The following is a 15,421-nucleotide window of genomic DNA, read 5'->3' as shown; positions in this document are numbered from 1 at the left end:
TCCAAAAGTAGGTAATACTGCCACCTGGTGAGATTCGATCAGCATTGCAATTCCAACGTAGGCAAACGAGCCAGGGACAACTAGAGTGATCCAGCTGACGTTTTTGGCACTCAAGCGTTGGCGGTGAAACACGAGATATTACGTGTTTGGCCGTCAAAGAGTTAAGCTGCATTTGTTTATGGTAGAAAACACGTCGTCTCCAACCTACGTGCGTTTATGCTACAAAGTCGGAAAAACATCGATGGTCACACTAAAATATATTTTACAACGACATAGATAAATTATACTTACAAATGTACTCTTAAAACAGCTTCAGTAATACCAACATTAATTAATATGTGGGTGGCATTTTTTTTTATAATTCTTAGTAGGAAGGAAGTCAGAATTTCCGACCTCAGAGTTATAATTGAATGCAGCACAATACAGTATTTGGTTAAACACAATGTTTAGCACGAGCATCAATGTTTTTCCAACTTTGTAGGTCGATCACGCGCAGGTCGATGATGACGTGTTTCCCACTTTCAACTTCCCACAAAAGCGGTGACATTGTGGAAAATACTGACCTTTAAAGGGGCACTCCACCAAAAAAACAATGCTGATTTATTTTGCACATAATCTCACACGCATCCAAAAATTTGAATCAGTTTTGCTCATGTTTATTTGGTTGAAATCCATGAAATGATGTAGTTGAAAAATAGCAATACATTCTCTTATAGGGCCTGCTACCTCATCATTTCATGGAGCTGTAAAAAAAATAAAAAAATAAACACAATGATTCAAGGTCCCCCGATGACATCACTGGTGGCCATATTCAAACGTGTTTACTGTCAATAACTGTCTAACTAGATGAATGTGTGCAAAACTGTTTGGAGTCGTTGGATGTGTGTGAGATTATGTGCAAAATAAATCAGCATTGTTTTTTTTTGGTGACCCTTTAAATGTTTGTGTATGTAATGTATATCTGAAAATAGTATTATTACTATGTAGTGCATAACTGCAGCCTGCCTATAGACCTGCTGTATAGGTGTTGTGAGTTAAACCAGAAAAGTCATTCTTATACATTCTCATTGTGTTGAGTTCTAATGAATGAAATAACTGTGAAAATTCGTGGGGGGGGGGGTGTTGCGAGAGACCATCTGAAAACTCCTCAAGGATCCTTGATGGGCCCCCAGACCCGTTTGGGAACCTCGGCACTATCGCCCTTCCCTTTAAGAGCCTGTGTATTTTTTTGTGCAGACCGAAATCATTGCAAGTAAACTTCTCGGCAGGGCTGGCTGCTCCTCCGCACTGAGGCTACAGAGCGCTCCCGGGAGTTGAGGAATTATTAACTCATTCACTGGTGTCCAGCACAACAAAGTCGCGCAACACACACACACCAAATGTAAGTAAAACGTTGTATTAATTGTTGTCTGACTAAATCAATGCTTTGCAGATCCGAATGAATATACTGTTACTGTAGCCGCCGTCTGCCCAGACAGTGGGCGATATCCCGTCTCTGATTTCGGGAGCACTGCATGTGGAAGAAGACATGGGATTCGGATCGATTTTCCAACCAAAAAAAAATAAAACATTTGCCGTGTTCTTTTTGTATTTATGCTACTATGATAGGTTACAACATTATAGTTAATGGCAAAATAGTTACTGTAGCCTGGTTCTGTTTTGATTTGGGCAACTGAGTGGCAAGTTGAGCGCGCACAGGGGCTACAGTCGCACCACTCACTCATCTTCAGTCTAAGCGCTGAATTTCAATGAAATGTACATTTCAACGAACAGAGTGTTTGTGGATGGATGATCCGTGCTTGTGAAGTTGTAGCGTTATCACTGGATGACGATCAACAGGTACAAAGTGATACTGAGATAATAAGGGAAACCAAGCAAGTGTTCTCCATAACATAATTTAAGTGAATTGGGAATTTATTGTAGCCAAATGTGTGTGTGTGTCTGTTTGTAGGGAATTGTCACTGCCTGGATAGGTCTAAACTTTTAAACTTTTTCTTTTATATAGACCTGCTCAATCATTTGATTTGATTGATTTGATTGACAACTTTATTAACATATTGCAGAATGGGTACAGTACAGCTGTTAAGGGGATGCAGACCAGATAAAGACTTTCGTCTTGTTTACATCGGTCCCCCATTTTCAATTCATCATGACATACACGACATACAGATAGACAGTACATGATGTGTTGGGTCTCAACATATCACTTTCCTCACTTTGGACTAGATTTTAGTTTTCGAGGGAATCTAGTAGGCTGTGAATTTGGCTGCTTCATGTAGGAAACTATTACTGACTGTCATTTACTGTGGACTACAGGATGTTACTGACATCTTACTGCAGACCCCAACCAATGACACTTTAGGAAAGAGAGAGCAAGAAACATAGAAATAAAAGAGGGACCATAGTTGAAAGCCTGATTAAATCAGAGCCACTATTTTTCAGCCTTTTCAGCTCGGCAGATGTAACCTTAACACGATTACACAACTGTCCCCGTGGGATGTTCTTAATTAAGGTAGGCGATATACAGTAGCTCCCAGGTTTAGCCTCCACAAAGCACGTCTCTGTTGACATGAAATAGTACACGTCTCTCATGGTGCTCCGACTGTCTCCCTTCTGTCTGTCTAGAGATGACACAACCCTGGCTGGAACCTCTTGACACAATCTCTGTGGCTTATGTGACTGCAAGAGCTGTGTCAAGTAGAGGCGTTTCGTGACGCAGGAAAGAAGTGGGCTTTAACATGATGCAGTTATTGGGTTTCATGTGGAGATGGAAAGACGTTTGAATGTTTTGAGCCTGTCACAGTGCTGAGTGTTGCCCTGACTGAGTCTGTCACAGTAATGTTGCCCTGAGTCTGTCACAGTAATGTTGCCCTGAGTCTGTCACAGTAATGTTGCTCTGAGTCTGTCACAGTAATGTTGCTCTGAGTCTGTCACAGTGCTGCATGTTGCCCTGAGTCTGTCACAGTAATGTTGCTCTGAGTCTGTCACAGTAATGTTGCTCTGAGTCTGTCACAGTAATGTTGCTCTGAGTCTGTCACACAGTGCTGCATGTTGCTCTGAGGCCCCGTTTAGACGGAAACGCTAGCAGGTGAATCCGCAAAAATATTTTTTCGGATGTGCCTTTCGTTTATACGGAAACAGCGTTTTTACGGGGTGAAACCGCAAAAAAGTGAGACTACCTTCCAGGGTGGAATTCCTAGAAACGCAAAAGCTTTGCGCTCTCGTCTAAACTGTTAAAACGTATAAATCTGATAAAACGATGACGAAAGGTTTGTCACGGCTCTGGTCGCGCGTACTGCTTACGTCACAGGTAGCAGGTATGCGCCAGTAGCCGAGACGTAAACAAAGCAAGTATGTCTGACTTATATCAACGGAGATCACCTGAAGGCTACATTGGCAGTACTTTTAACCCTTTCACTGCCACACGACAGAAGGTTACCCCTTTACTATCACACAACCGGCTGTCGTGTGGCAGTGAAAGGGTTAAATACACAAGAATCTGTCCCGCGGCGTGAGTGGACCCACTGTCTGTGAGTGACTCTGCTTTGGTGCAATCACATTCCCCATCCACAGTCTGCGAATCAGAGGCAGAGTAGGGCGGGTCTTCACAGCACGTCATGTGACATATGCGCCAATCGTGTGACAGCGGGTCTCCGTCATTACAGCGTCGTCTGCACGGAGAATTCCACTCCAAAACGCTTGTCTAAACGTAAAATTAAAAGTGAAACCGCAAGATGACTTTTGCGGTTTCTGTTCACAAAACGCTCGTCTAAACGGGGCCTGAGTCTGTCACAGTATTGTTGCCCTGAGTCTGTCACAGTAATGTTGCTCTGAGTCTGTCACAGTAATGTTGCTCTGAGTCTGTTGCAGTAATGTTGCTCTGAGTCTGTCACAGTGCTGCATGTTGCCCTGAGTCTGTCACAGTAATGTTGCTCTGAGTCTGTCACAGTAATGTTGCTCTGAGTCTGTCACAGTAATGTTGCTCTGAGTCTGTCACAGTAATGTTGCTCTGAGTCTGTCACAGTAATGTTGCTCTGAGTCTGTCACAGTAATGTTGCCCTGAGTCTGTCACAGTAATGTTGCTCTGAGTCTGTCACTGTAATGTTGCCCTGAGTCTGTCACAGTAATGTTGCTCTGAGTCTGTCACAGTAATGTTGCCCTGAGTCTGTCACAGTAATGTTGCCCTGAGTCTGTCACAGTAATGTTGCTCTGAGTCTGTCACTGTAATGTTGCCCTGAGTCTGTCACAGTAATGTTGCTCTGAGTCTGTCACAGTAATGTTGCTCTGAGTCTGTCACAGTAATGTTGCCCTGAGTCTGTCACAGTAATGTTGCTCTGAGTCTGTCACAGTAATGTAGAGCCATATGGAATCCGCGATCACGGAATCGCGGACGGAATCGCGGAATTGAGCAATAAAAATGGAATCCACTATAAAAAAATAAAATATATATATATATATATATATATATTTTTTTTTAATTATTTTTTTATGTTGTGGGACTTGTACAGCACTTTGTTCAACTTTGTCAGTGCTGTAAAGTTTAAACCTTTTAAAATCTTAGACAAACAAAACACTTTGCTTTCATGAAATATTGTAAGCAGTCATTTGAGGCTTTATAAAAGCAGCACAATGAACACAAATCTGTCAGTGCCGAGTCCGACCTCATCTTAAATAACAAACAGCATTGCTTGTTGTAGTTAACAAAGAGAGGCAGAGTTGATTTTGCAAAAATATATATAATTTTTTTTTTTTTTTTTAATAATCAAATTTTATTTTCATATTCGAATTCCATGCCCATCGAACGAAGCTTTGAAGCTTCAAAGTATTTAAGACAGCCCTATTAAATAATCTTATTAAATTGTGGACATTTATTCATTCCCACTTATTAGACACTATTTCTGATGGTAAAATGAGCGTACAAAGCAAAATACAGAATTCTGAAATATTCAAACGGAAAAAACGGAATTTGGAAAAAAATAAAATGGAATTTGGAAAAAAATAAAACGGATTTCATATGGCTCTACAGTAATGTTGCTCTGAGTCTGTCACAGTATTACAGTAATGTTGCTCTGAGTCTGTCACAGTATTACAGTAATGTTGCTCTGAGTCTGTCACAGTATTACAGTAATGTTGCTCTGAGTCTGTCACAGTATTACAGTAATGTTGCTCTGAGTCTGTCACAGTGCTGCATGTTGCCCTGAGTCTGTCACAGTGCTGCATGTTGCGTCTTTTTTTTTTACACATTTTAAGATTGAACCTTTTTCCATGTATCGAAAATGGTATCGAATATCGATACTTTTCAAGGTATCGTATCGAAGTTCGAAATTCCAGTATTGTGACAACACTACACTGTATAGTTGGACAAAGGAAAGGTTTGTTTATTGATTGTAAAGCTTAGTCATACCACGTCATACATACTCATGACATACCACCTTTCCCATCACCACCGTCATCATTATCATCACCAGTTCTTCTTCCTCTTCAGAATACCACTAAAGGCCTGGGGTCATTTTGTTCACATCACATATCCTGTGTGTCCCTGACTCCCCTCGAGTCACATTGCTATTTGCTAGCAAGCTGTTTCCATGGACCACAGTGTGAGAGCAGACGGGACAGGATGCCGGCCATTACGCTGCCTCCACTTCCAATGTAGGAAAGATAGACGCACATAAAAACACTTAACACAGTCACACTTAACAAAGTCACACTTAAAGGGATAGTTCTGTTCTTTTGAACTCTAGCCATATTCATTATTATTAATTATTACTTACTAATATGGCTGTACCGAATAGTTCGACGCTTCGAAGCTTCATTCATAACGTTGACATTCAAATTCTAAATCAACATTCAAATATATATATATTTTTGTATGTTTATTCATTCTGTTTAAACCAATGGGGGTTTTTCTTCACAGTTGCAGATAAAGATTAGGCTACACTAATATTATACTATTATAGTATGACTTGTCATAAAAATTCAAATAAAACATTTATCATAAATGATGTAGCCTATCTGCATCCGCTTGGCGCTCCATCAAGACGTCACCATCACTTTCGTACCAACCGTGCCCTTATTGGATTATTTATGTTGACGAAACTGACAAGTTATATTCATTAACACTTTGAGTGCCAATGACGAGATTAGTCGTCTTAACTCGCCATGCGTTGAGTGCCAATGACGAGTTTTCATCCATCCAGCCTGACGTTATCATTGGCAGGGCTGTACACTGCGATCATCTCGTCGCAAATTGCCCCCTAATCTGGCCGGTGCGAGTGGAAAATATCATCTGGGGGCAAGCTTGCGAGTAGTGATTGCAACCCTTCATTCGCATTTCACTCCTAAATTAATCCATACAAATTGGATAAAACATTAGCCTACAACCAGGGCATAATGTTGCGGTTGTAATTTCATTAGACAGACCAGCGCGGACCTTTAATAACATGCAATTTGATTGACACGAGCAATGGGCTAACGTTAGCTGCTATCCACGGTATCCATTAGGATTATGCTAAGCTAACTAGCGTTAGCTGCTGCTAACCCTGGACACCAGTCAAAGCGGACTCCACAACACTAGTTCCATTCGGGAGGAAAGGGGGTGGGTTATATTGACGCTTGACAACAGAAGTTTAAACATAACTTCATATTTATTGGTTATTCGTTTCTGTTACTGTATATCATCCACTTTCCATCTCCGTCTGTTAAACGCTTCCTGTTTACATTCGAGTGTGACGTCATCACCTACGGCAGCTTAGACGATCAAAACGCGAACCTATAAAACCCGGGGGGGGGGGGGGGGGCTGGCTCTCTCATTCGTTCTCGCCCCCTCTCTCTCTCTCTCTCGCTTTGATTGATTGAAAACTTTATTAACAGATTGCAGAATGGGTACAATACAGTACAGCTCTCTCTACATTCAATGATTTAAAGTAGCCAAACGTTACAGACAGTATAAATACTAACTGGATAGTTGATGATATAAACATTTAATTTCATTATCTGAAATATTCTAAAATCATTAAGTCTGCTATAAGCCATTATCCCTTTGTGTGTGTGATTATTATTTTCTCACAGTAGTGCGTGTGTGTATATATATATATATATATATATGTGTGTGTGTGTTTGGCTAAAGTGGATAGAAAACACAGTACTGTGCAAAAAAAAGGCACCCAAAAGTTTTTATATAAATGGTCTTAGATGTAAATACATTTTTTAATAGTGTGTCAGTAGACTACTCTTAGTACATTTTCATTAAATTATTTTTTAAAGCATCTCCATGGTTTAATAATGCAAACATATGTTGCAGGGACTTATTATAATCATCATATTGGCGTGACTGTATGCATCAAAGGGTTAAATCAAGCATTTTTAAGTGCTTTAGAGGAAATGTAAAAATATTGCGATATATATCGTGTATCATTCGTGATATGGCCAAAAAAGATCGCGATATCATTTAGAGGCCATATCGCCCAGCCCTACTATAATGGTAAAATAGTTATTTAAAAATGTGCCCCTAAAAAATATTCTTTGCCCCTAAATTTCTCATTTAGGGGCAAGTGTGCCCCTAGTGAAAAAGCTTAGCGTACAGCCCTGATTGGGAATGGCTCTGAGCTCGAAAAGGGCAAATACCGCCGCCTATCGTCTCCCGGATGGTATTGCACATCATTGGATTGGATTGGCTGAAAAAGTGCATCGAAAAAATAACTCCGGTCCACGTTTTACTTCTGGGGCATGCATCTGGATACTATTGCATTGACTGAGGGGACTGGAAGAAGCGTCGATTACGATTATCTGTTTCAGACTATAACGTTGGATCAATAAACGCGATCGATATTTGGAATGGCGATCAGGAATTGGATGAATCTTTTTGCTGAACATCTGATGTGAGGTAAGGACTCTATGTTACCAGTTTTCGGTTAATCGGATGTTTTTTTCACAGCGATCACAACGTGTGTGTGTGCGTAACGTTAATGCTAATCACGGCATAGATAATCGATTTTTCAGCCCGCTTCTGTAGCGTGCATAAGTACACATATACTATCGATAATCTAGCGTTTATTTGAAAACGATTCATAAATCAGCCGAAAAATTACAACGTGTTTACTGTTTTGTGTATTCCACTAAAGGGCTATTATCGCGGAATTTCTCTGAAATGATTAGAACTCTCCGAAACTATACTCTTATTCAAAACGGAAATGTACCAATGCAATTTCATACATGTTGACTGTAGGGCTGACCTTCAAATAATTTTTTGGAATTCGAAGCTTCGAGATAAAAAAATTAAAAAATAATTAGAAATCTTAAAAAAAATAAAAAATGTGTTTAATGTTGTGGGACTTGTACAGCACTTTGTTAAACTTTGTCAGTGCTGTAAAGTTTAAACCTTTTTAAATCTTAAACAAACAAAACACGTTGCCGTCATTTGAGGCTTCATAAAAGCAGCACAACGAACACAAATCTGTCAGTGCCGAGTCCGACCTCATCTTAAATAACAAACAGCATTGCTTGTTGTAGTTAACAATTTTTTTTATTTTTTTTAAATAATCGAATTTTATTTTCATATTCGAATCCCATGCCCATCGAACGAAGCTTCGAAGTATGACAGCCCTAGTTGACTGCAAGCAAGTCATTGATAAGCGAGGGGTGTTTTAGACCCATATAGCCACAATTTAAGATATAGTTTAAGCGTTCGCAAATATTCCCGACCTCCCATTGACTAAAGCGCTGGCACGGAAGGGGTTATCTGGGCATAGGGGCGTGGCTCTCAATGTGTTAAAGAAAGTTGATTTAATAAAAAAATACATTTAATCAGATTAATCACTTTATTCAAATTGAGGATTTTGTTTGAGGATTTCTTTTGGAAATGTTTGTATTTTCTAGAATTTTCTTTTATGATTAAAATATAAAATATGACGACAGACATTCGAAGCTTCATTCAAAAACATCAATAGAAGCTTCCAATGTTAAAAAAAAAAAAAAAGGACATTCGTTACAGCCCTACTTAGTTGTTGTTGATTGGTATCTAGAGTCCTTTCTCAGCGCAATCCATGCTGTTCTTACGTAGCTCTGGCTAGTTAGTAGGAGTGGGACGATACATCGATCCAGATCGATATATCGATCTATTATCAATAATAAAATAGGATCGATGCAACGTAAAAAGATCGATTCATATTGCGATACTCTTATTTTGAAAATCCTGCGAGTCATATCCGCCGGCGCCCAGTATTGTGAAACTCTGTGTAGACATTACATAGCGTCTATTTTGCGACCCGATATAAGTGTGCAGTTTTCCCCCCGCAACGGGTCAAATGCATCTAACATGCTTTGCATCGTCGCCATTCCTTTAGGCCCACGTCGCGTTAAATATCTAAATGAACGTCACGTTGGCTGCTTAAGCTAACTAAGCTAAGCAGCTATCCGTGAGAGAGAACAGGAGACAGGAGAGGGGAAGGGGGGGCGGGGGCAGTCTACCTTTCTGTGGGGGACTGGGGGAGGGGCATTCTGTATGTGTGTGTGTGTGTGTTACTGAGGATGGACAGATAATGTTGATATTTAAACATGAATACATAATAAATGTATTCATGATCATCATGCAACATAAAACAAATGTAGGAAGTTTGGGAGAGGAAGGGGTTTTAGCTTGCGTGTTGTGAGTTCCAAAACATTTGACTTAAAGTTTAAAGCTCAATATATAAAAAGTGAACAGGAGGTCTATTTGTATTAAAAACAATAGATTGTTTTTCATTTAAATGTCTGGAAGAGCTAAAAAATAAAAACATCAATTGATATTTCCGTAGCCTTTTTTTTAGTTTATCTAAATGTGACTGATTGTGTTAAATGGGCACATAATATCGCCTCATATCGATCGCAGGCACCTGAATCGAATCGTATCGTATCGTGGCAGACTTTGTGATATCGGCAAATATTGTATCGTTGTCCAAAGAATCGATATCGTATCGTGATGAAACTGGTGATTCCCACCCCTACTAGTTAGCCGCAGACGAATGCAAAGTCAATGGGGTCGAGCTCCTGTCAGTACAAGCTGACCACGTGAGGCCCAGTGACATTTACTATGTGTGCACAGTGTGGAGTAAATCTCAAGTGAGCCTCAGTCAGCCTGTAGAGACAAGAGCTTGACTCCATTGACTTTGCATTGGTTTGTGGCTAACTAGCCCGAGCTAGTACGAGGAACAGCATAGTTTGTTTTGTTTTGGTGTTAACCTATTAGGCTGTGTGACCAAGACATGGAAACATGCTTTTAAATGTTAGAGATACACTGTTAACGTCTTATTGGCTCTCTCTCTCCTCAGTGATGTTACATTCAGACCCCCCCCCCCCCCTTTCACCAAGACAGTTCAATTGCAGCCTAAATATGTGGAATTGATCATATTCACTCGGCGGCCATTTTGCTCTTATGTCATGCTGGCCGCTGCATACAATTATGGTCAACGCTGCTTTGACATCAAATGAACAAAGTTATACACACACACCTAACCTCTTCTTTGCTGCTTTAGTTAGAGACGCTGATTGACCCGGCGTTATCGCCTTTTGGTGTTTTTGTAGTGGTTTACGGCGAGAGCCCTCTGGCGGTAATTACACCATAACCATCTGGGAGCAGATCTCAAGTACTGATAGGGGGGTGACATCAAAAGGCACACACACATGTACACACACACGCATGTACACTTGAATACAATCCGTGGACGACTTTGTGCATACAAATTCAGGGAAACATCCACATATATACACACGTGTCCGGTTGCATATACACACAGGCACGCATAGACACATACACACATACATACACACACACTATCTGATTGGGAAGTGCGCAGAAGCCCCAAGCATACCCTCCCTCACTTGTATTGTACCACTTCTTCTAGTCAACACAGACAGGAACAGCGCAGATCACGGCTTCCTCTTCACAGACCGCTTTGATACACTAGAAGGAGTCAACGACGCTATTATGTAATTCAGTTGGATCTCGGAGTTTGATTCCGGGTGTTTTTTTTATTTAGAAGGAGTTTGCCTTTTTAGCCGCTTGTTCACATGGAGGTTTTATAAAGAGCTACTGTGTGTAGCTCCTGGACTCTTCTTAAAGCCCAGATCCGTGATCTCTGTGTCTCGAGAGCTCGGCAGGACATCACCTGGAGGAGAGCGGACCTCTGTTGAACTGCAGACACTTGAGGCCCTGACTCTTGGGAAGTTGAAGACATAGTTGAGGAAATTATGTCCACAGATAATAATAATAATAATAATAATAATAATAATAATAATAATAATAATAATAATAATAATAATAATATAATAATAATAAACTTTATTTGTATAGCACCTGTCATACAAAATGTAAGCTCAAAGTGCTTCACAACAGAAACGTTTTTCACATAAGGATCTAACATCCCAATATGCCACCTTGTCTATGGTTTGATTCTATCACAGTTTTAAAAATAGACAATAATAAAAAGAGTAAAATAGTGCAGTGCAATAAAATAGTAGAATAGAATAGACGGAGTAAAATGATGCATCAGTGCAGTGCAATAAAATAGTTCTGGATTACTGTTTAACAGTTTAAACTAAAGTCGTCTTTACCTTCCCTGTTTGGTATCCACAGTTTAAAACCTGACGGTCTTCCCTCCTGTCTTCCCTCCTGTCTTCCCTCCCTTCGAACCTCCCTCCTCAGGGCAAACCTCCCTCTCAGGCCGCAGTGCCCTCTCTCAGGGCACAGTTCTAGGCCTGGGTCCCCCACACAGTTTGAACAGATCACTAGAGGTCTGCTCTCTCTGCCGGGGGTGTCGCCACTTGGCGGAGTTTCTCATTTCCCCTGAACGTGGGAAATGATCATATCTGGGTCTTATATTGATATTATGTTTCTTCTAGGTTGTTTGTGGTGGTGGCAGGCTGGCGACGCGAGCAACACCAATTAGTAAAACCGTGCTATTGTGGGAATTTGTGGCAGATCGGGAACTCTTTGTGGTGACAGCCCTGTAAATGGTTATTAGCCAGAGAATCCAATGTTTCCCATACACAGTTTTAAAGTGGAAGACTAGAAGGCCACCACAGTATCAGACAGTGGAGACGGACCCACCAGACAAGGATTTCCCGAACACAATGGCCACAATGTGACACAACAGTGGTTGTTGTGTTTGTACACATTTTACACCGTATGGTTGGTGTGTATCTCACCCATTGACCACACTCGCACGGCAGCCATTTCCCTCTCATGTTGAGGTTGGGAAAGGAATCCCAACCTGAGCACGGAGAGCAAAATGGCAGCCGTGAGCCGTGTGAATGTGGTCACTTGCCTGCCGCCGCCGCACATCACCCACGGGCCTGCGCTCAACGCCGAGAGGGGAGACTTGGATCTGGGTCACACCACCATCATCTATACAGAGAGTGAAAGTCGACACTCGACTCTGAACAATAGCGGAGAGATGTGTTGTTGTTTCATATTTTCTTCTTCCCTGTGGCTGGGCTCGTTTTAAAGCCCAGGTTGAGCCCTGCTTCAATTCACGCCCCGTAATGAATGATGGTTTTCATTTTCTACTCTCCTCTGACTTGTAATTACGTGTAATGTACACTGTAACCATGCGGTCTGGTGAAGCGGCTCCCATCCAGCCACAGACACACACACAGCCACAGACACACACACACACGCACACACACACACACACACACACACACACACACACACACGCACAAGCACACACACAAGCACACACACATACAAACATTCAGACTCTCCCTCTCTGTCTAACTGAATGTTGTTGTCGGGAGGAAAGAGTGGGCCCTGTCACTAAACACTGTGTCTCTTCTTCCCCTCAGATGTTTTGATCTGGGCGTCCAAAACGTGACTAAGGCGGGAAGGGAACAGAACAGAACAGAATCTAGGCCTGACTCAGGGTTGAGCGTGTTAGAGGGGGGGGGGGGGGGGGTCGCTAGCGGCTAGCTCGCTAGCTAACGCACAAGCAGCACACTGTCATCCTGTACACAGGGTCCGGGGTAGAGCTGCATCCATGGTGGACTGTCGAACAATGACATATTGTGTCTCACAATAGAGCTTCACTGTTATTTATATACACCCATCCCTCCCTCCCACTCTCTCTCTCTTCCTCCCCCTCTCTCTCTTCCTCCCCCTCTCTCTCTCTTCCTCTCTCCCACCCTCGCTCCCTCCCTCTTCTCCCCTCCTTCCTCTCGGAATCAGAATCACTATTTTTATTTTTTTCCCTTTTTTACCATATATCTATTTTGAGTTCTAGGTGGGAAGTAATCTCTTTGTATGGTATCATTCTCAACCGATCTAAGTACAGTGGTACAATATGTCTATTTTATTCCCTTGTTTACAAACATTGCTAAGCATTTAATTATACAGCATCAGAAAACAGAAAAAAAACTCTATTTACTGTAGTGTCTCCCTCTGCTGTAGTGTCTTCCTTCTCACCCCTCTCTTTTCCTCTCCCACCATTCCTTCCCCTCTCCGTCCTCTCTCCCTTTCTTACATTTACATTTAGTCATTTAGCTGATGCTTTTATCCAAAGCGACTTACAAGTTCTGTACGACAAGTCCGCAGGGATGAATGAATGAATGAAAACTTTATTTAACAGATTGCAGAATGGGTACAATACAGTACGGCTCAATACACACAATTGTTAAGGGGATGCAGACCAGAGAAAGACGTTTGTCTTGTTTACATCAGGGTCCCCCATTTTCAATTCATAGTGACATGTATGACATACACATGACATCATGACATTTATGGCATAGGGACATACATGACATACAGGGAGGGTATGACTCTTACAGCCAAGTAACGATGTTCATCAAACAGTGTTGAAACTTGGGTGCTGTAGTGATGAGTGCATAGTAGTAAAGACATAGTATAGTAGGAAGAGTGCATGATGGTAGAGGACAGTAAGAAGGTTAGTGGTGTTGTTTTTTCTCTTCATTTCAGATATTGATTGAGGAAGTGTGTTTATAGTCGACGGTGAAAGATTGGTGGAGCGAGGACAGAGAATAGGCGGCTTCTCTTCGCTTCTCTTTTCCTCACTCGCTTGTTCTCTCCCTCTCTCTCTATCCTCTCCCACCCTCCCTTGCTCTCTCTCACTTTCTCCCTCTCCCTCCCTCCCATCCCTCCCATCCCTCCCTCTCTCTCCCTCCTCTACCCCAGAGGCCTGTAGGGAAGCCTCTGTTTGTTGGATCACTCAGGACTTCACCTTCCTCTGATTGTTCAGCTCCAGTAGGAGGAGAGCTGCAACATTTTGGGAATATTCAAAGGTGGAAACTTTCCATGGGAAATAATGGGAATAAAATGGAAATATGCAGATGGTACAAACCTTTTTTTAGTTACCAGATCATAATTGCAAACACTTCTAATAGAAATTAAAACCAATCTACAAGTTATGAGTTTAACTTTAATTAAACGAGTTGATGCTTTACATTGTATTCTTTCATTGAACAACAACAACCGCCACAACCACCACCCACCAAATCGTAACTGTGAAACTGTAAAACAGCCTCCTCTCAGACCTCCCCCTGGAGTCTGATGTCAGACTCAGAGCGTTGGCTCAATAGCACTGCGTGGGTGGGTGTGCAAGATACTACTGAGTTGCCATTAAAGGGTATGCTGTTGATTACCTGCACATGTGATGGAGGAGTGCAGTGCACACTGAAGGCACAATGCAGGGCTGCACGTCAGCCAAATGTGTTTCTTATTTCAACCACAGCACGCCAGAAGACCTGGTACCGAGTGCTAGGTCTAGACTTTCTCTACTAATTGAATAGTTGAATTCATCCACAAATCATCTGTAAAATTAAGAATTATCCACATGCAATAACGCAGAAGGACCTCTAAATCTAGTGCTTACCAGAGATGTGCTTAACTCATCCAGGAAATAACTCTGTATGGAAAAAGCATGAAAATCCACTAAGCGACGAACAAAGTCTTTGTCGACCAAACCGACTGATTAATGGAATATGAGGGGGCAGCCTTACATTTCCGGGCTTAAGTTCCCATGGAAACCATGATAAGTGGGGGTTATAATAGAGGATTCTGATTGTCATAAAAGTTCTAATTACTTAGAATGAATTCTCTTTTATTTTTCTATTAGTTCTTCTAACCTGATTTTGGGGAAAAGGGACCTAGTATAATATTGTGTTATTTCCATTCAGTCTGACCGTGTGTATATAATGTATGTACCTGTGTGTTTATGAGTGTGTGTGTGTGTGTGTGTGTGTGTGTGTGTGTGTGTGTGTGTGTGTGTGTGTGTGTGAATATCATGTCTGACTGGTGCATGTAATAGCAAACATACCGCTACTGCAACAAGGCAGAAGAGGTATTATAAGCCTGTATTGTGAGGGTTTAAACTTTAAAGGAACACGCCAACATTATGGGAAATTCACTTACCGTCTTCTCTAGAGTCAGGAAAGA

The 15,421-nt window shown here is 41.5% G+C and overlaps 1 protein-coding gene across 1 annotated transcript in view; it reads left to right on the top strand.

The window, feature by feature from the left end:
- The first annotated feature begins 1,268 nt into the window (after positions 1–1,268).
- Positions 1,269–15,421, top strand: part of arap3 (ArfGAP with RhoGAP domain, ankyrin repeat and PH domain 3) — a 109,252-nt gene continuing 95,099 nt past the window's right edge. Inside the window, exon 1 of the mRNA XM_084331586.1 lies at positions 1,269–1,381. The gene's annotated coding sequence lies outside the window, so the exon portion shown is untranslated. The remainder of the gene's footprint in view (positions 1,382–15,421) is intronic.

Source organism: Notolepis coatsorum, assembly GCF_963971535.1.
Source record: "Notolepis coatsorum genome assembly, chromosome: 16".
In the NCBI taxonomy this organism is placed as follows: domain Eukaryota; kingdom Metazoa; phylum Chordata; class Actinopteri; order Aulopiformes; family Paralepididae; genus Notolepis; species Notolepis coatsorum.
Note: the sequence above shows the minus strand (reverse complement) of the source record. Positions and strands in the feature narration are given on the sequence as shown.